Genomic DNA, 4,508 nt, shown 5'->3' on the forward strand with positions numbered 1-4,508 from the left:
AAGAGAAGCAGAAAGGGAGAAAGGGATAGAGAATGTGTTTGAAGAAATAATGGAAGAAAAGTTCCCTAACCTGGTAAAGGAAAAAGTCACACAAGTTCAGGTGGCACAGAGAACCTCAAACAAGAAGAACCCAAACAGACCCACACCCAGACACATCATACATAATGAAAATGCCAATAATTAAAGACAAAGAGAGAATTTTAAAGGCAGCAAGAGAAAAGAAAACTGTTACCTACAAAGGAGTTCCCATAAGGCTGTCACCTGATTTCTCATCAGAAACTCTACAGGCCAGAAGGGAATGGCATGAAGTACTCAAGGTAATGGAAAACAAGGACCTGAGACCAAGATTACTATATCCAGCAAGACTATCATTCAAAATCAACAGTCAAATAAAGAGCTTCCCAGACAAAAAAAAAAGGTTAAAGGAGTTCATCACCACCAAGCCAGCATTACATGAAATGTTAAAGGGATTGCTGCAAGAGATTCCTGAGAAGAAGAAACAGAGAGAGAAGCCTAGCCACACAGAATTAAAATGGCTATAAAAAAGTACCTCTCAATAATAGCCCAAAATGTAAATGGATTAAATGCTCTAATCAAAAGGTGTAGGGTAGCTGAATGGATACAAAAACATGACCCAACTATATGCAGTCTACAAGAGACACACCTCAAAACAAAAGACACACAAAGGATGAAAGTGAAGAGATGGAAAAATTTTTCCAAGCAAATGGAAAAGGAAAAAAAGCTGGAGTAGCAATACTTATATCTGACAAATAGACTTTATTTTTTTTAAATCTTTATGTTCCTTTATTGGAGCAAGATTCCTGACCAGTATACAGTGATGTATTCACTAAACAGAGACCTGTGCAGAAATTACATACTATCCATCTAGATAGGTTTAATTACACTTTGCCTATTGATGGAATAGTTCCACTTACAAAAATTACAACAGAGAAATGTCAATTCTGAATAAGATCCTACAGGTTCTGCTGATTCTCCCATCGAATGGCAGGGCTCAAGTCATCATTAGGAGAGAATTTTATTTTAAAAGTGTCTTGTTAGACTGCAGGGATGTCCGTTAAACATCACAATTAACATGCCAAAGGACAAGCCATGTTGTCAAAATGCCCACTTAACCTATCCAAATATGACAAACCCACCCTTTGCTGACCTTCTATACCCCTCTTTTTTACGTTTTTTTTTTTCTTTTTTTAAACAGATACATGTTGGTAAATGCTAACTGTCCATATTCACATAGAGACAGTGTAATCTCTGAGCCCAATATACAGAGAAAGGAGGAAAATAGCTAGAATTCTATGCACTATTACACAGGGGACTAGCATCCTCCAGCTCCCAGCAGAGCTAAAGGAGCAGAAGGTTTTTCTTTTTTCCCACAGAGCATGGTGGTGTTGACTCCATTAAGTTTTTCTTGAGACAGGAAGGGATAAAAATGAATTTGGGACAGAAAGCGGCAAAGATTCTTTTCCCACTGTATTCTGCTCAAGGTACATACACCCCAAATAAGGTGAGAACCATGGTGTAAAGGAGAGAAAAGAGACCTCAAAAACAGGGCGCAAGAGGGAGAAAAAAAAGACAAAAAAAAAAAAAAAAGTCTGCAACTTGCTCCCATCATCCATGTCAGGAACCAAGTAGTACTGTAATAGATTTGGCCAAATGTCATCTTTAATGACTTCTCCTGACTCATCTGCACCTGCATCAGAATGGTCAGTAAACCAGGTAAAGAAGCTTTCTGGTTCCTCATTCTAACTCTTCCTGCTGGCTTTATTCTGTGTTGACTTGAACGTTTCGTCAAATCCTTTCCAGATTTCCATTTGATTTCAGTGGACTTTGAAGATGGATCACCACTCTCATTCAGATAAAACTCTTTGGAAAAAACTCTATTTTCAAAGTAAGGATTTTCATCAAAATAAAAATCTATTCTGTAACCCGATTTAATATCTTCAAATTCTGTCTCTTGAACACTTGTCAAATAATGCAGCACCTCTTCATCCTCTTCGCCTGGCAGTGTAGACACTTGTGGATGGCTGACAAATGTTGTTACCCAAAAATTTGGGATTTTGGCGGTCAATTCTGATCTCTTCTGAAAAAAATGGTTGGTGGAGTTTGTTATATTTCTGTTGTTCTACTTTCAAAAATCTCCTTACTGGCTTGTTTAAGTCTGTCTATTTCATTTTGTACTTCATCAATATGTTCAATCGTTTCTTACTGTTCTTTTTCTCCCTTTGGCACGTCCTGAGGGGTCGGCTTCTTCTCCAGCTTGGGGGCTGGAGGCAGTTTTGGTTTCTTCATTTGAGGTGGGAGCGAGGACTGGCGTTTGGGGGCCATGCTGTGAGGAAAGTTGGAGGATCTGATCGCTGGGAAGTCACCAGGCTCGAAGGGCATGCTGAGCACTCCAAAATAGACTTTAAAAGTATGCTAAGCAAAATAACCCAGTCAGGGAAAGATAAATATCATAGGATCGCATTCATTTTTTGAATATAACGAACATAAACTGACGAACAAAAATAGAGCCCGGGGGGGGGGGGGGGGGACCAGACCATAAAATTTACTAGAATATAATATAAGTAATTTTGTTATTTGCAGATTTTTAATATTTCCTACAACCTTTGTGATATCGTACTGTATTAGTATAGTTTTGGTAATATTATACTTAAAATCCTTTTACTCTTGAAATATTAATGTTTATTGCACGTAATATTAAAAAAAAGAATACTATACAGGGATTCAACAGTAGAGTAAAGGGTTCTGTGAATCAAATCAACAATTTGTAATATGAGAAAGCAAAAAATACCCCATCAGAAGAGCAAAAAGTATGAAGATAGTTTAAAAAGCCTCTGAGACAACTTCAAACATACCAACATTCACATTTTGGGAGTGCCAGAAGGAGAAGAGAGCAAGATATAGAAAACCTATTTGAATTAATAGTGACAAAAACTTCCCCTACCTGGTGAAAGAGATAGATTTACAAGTCCAGGAAGCACAGAGAGTCCCTAACAAGAGGAACCCAAAGAGGCCCACACCAAGACTCATCATAATTAAAATGCCAAAGATTAAAGACAAAGAGAATCGTATAAGCAGCAAGAGAAAAGCCATTAGTTACCTATAAGGGAGTGCCCATATGACTGTCAGCTGATTTCTCAACAGAAACTTTGCAGGCCAGAAAAAAGTTAAAAAAATATGCAAGAAAATGGTAATAAATACATATCTATCAACAACTAAATCTAAAAATCAAAATAAACAAACAAGAAATCTAAGAAACAAAATAAACTGGTGAATGAAATAGTATCAGAGACATAGAAACATGGAACAGACTGACGAATCACAGAGGGAAAGGGCTGGGAGGTTGGAAGAGATTAACCAAAGATCTTACCTATGGACACAGAAAGTAGGGTGGTGAAGGCCTAGGGCTGGGTGAGAACTAGATAGAGGGAAGCAATGAGGGGCCAAAAAAAGGGAGACATCTATAATAATCTCAACAACAAAAATTTAAATATATATATGTATATATGTACATTAAAAACAGTTTGAAAACAGAAAAAAAGCAAAAGTGTTAAATGTTTTTATCTCAACACCCAGTGGTATTTTTAAATGTTGCATCAAGCTGCATTTTTTAAAAAATATATATTTTATTGATTTTTTACAGAGAGGAAGGGAAGAGGAATAGAGAGTTAGAAACATCGATGAGAGAGAAGCATTGATCAGCTGCCTCCTGCACACCCCCTACTGGGGATGTGCCTGCAACCAAGGTACATGCCCTTGACTGGAATCGAACCTGGGACCCTTCAGTCCACAGACTGACGCTCTATCCACTGAGCCAAACCGTTTAGGGCAAACTGCAATTTTTTTTTAATACTTAACCGAGGATATGTTTTTATTGATTTTAGAAAGAGAGGAAAGGAGAGAGAAAAGAGAGAGACAGAGAGAAATAGAGAGAGAGAGAGACAGAGAGAGAGAGGAAAAAAAACCATTGATGAGAGAATCATTGATCAGCTGCCTCCTGCACACCCCCACAGGATCAAGCCAGCAACTTGGGCATGTACCCTGACCAGTAATTGGTTCATAGGTCAATGCTCAACCACTGAGCCACTCCGGCCAAGCAAAATGTTTTTGTTTTGTTTTTTTGTATATATGATAGAAACAGTAAACATTTGGGAAAATGGTTAGAATTTAAAACTATCAATACCTTCACAATGTATTATTTAGTCAAATTACCGTATTTGCCGGCGTATAAGACGATTTTTTGGCCCTGAAAAATATGCCTCCAAGTGGGGGGTCGTCTTATACGCCAGGTACACTTCAGATAGACTGCCCATAGTGCTTGCCCCGTGCCACAGTGGCCTCCCGATGCCCGCCCACTTCATTCCACATACCGTTCAGGCATCAGCAGCGCTGCTGGGTGTATGCTCGGCTGTTATGCGATTTTACCACACTCGCAAAATCGCACACAGCCGACCATACACCCAGTATGATAGCGCAAAATCGCGAATCGC

The 4,508-nt window shown here is 38.6% G+C and overlaps 1 protein-coding gene and 1 pseudogene across 2 annotated transcripts in view; both read right to left on the reverse strand.

The window, feature by feature from the left end:
* PARG (poly(ADP-ribose) glycohydrolase) overlaps positions 1 to 4,508 on the reverse strand; it is a 188,577-nt gene that overhangs the window by 82,263 nt on the left and 101,806 nt on the right. The window lies entirely within an intron of this gene.
* LOC107182042 lies at positions 1,334 to 2,456 on the reverse strand (annotated as a pseudogene).

This window comes from Myotis davidii, unplaced genomic scaffold (genome assembly GCF_000327345.1).
Source record: "Myotis davidii unplaced genomic scaffold, ASM32734v1 scaffold854, whole genome shotgun sequence".
Taxonomy (NCBI): domain Eukaryota; kingdom Metazoa; phylum Chordata; class Mammalia; order Chiroptera; family Vespertilionidae; genus Myotis; species Myotis davidii.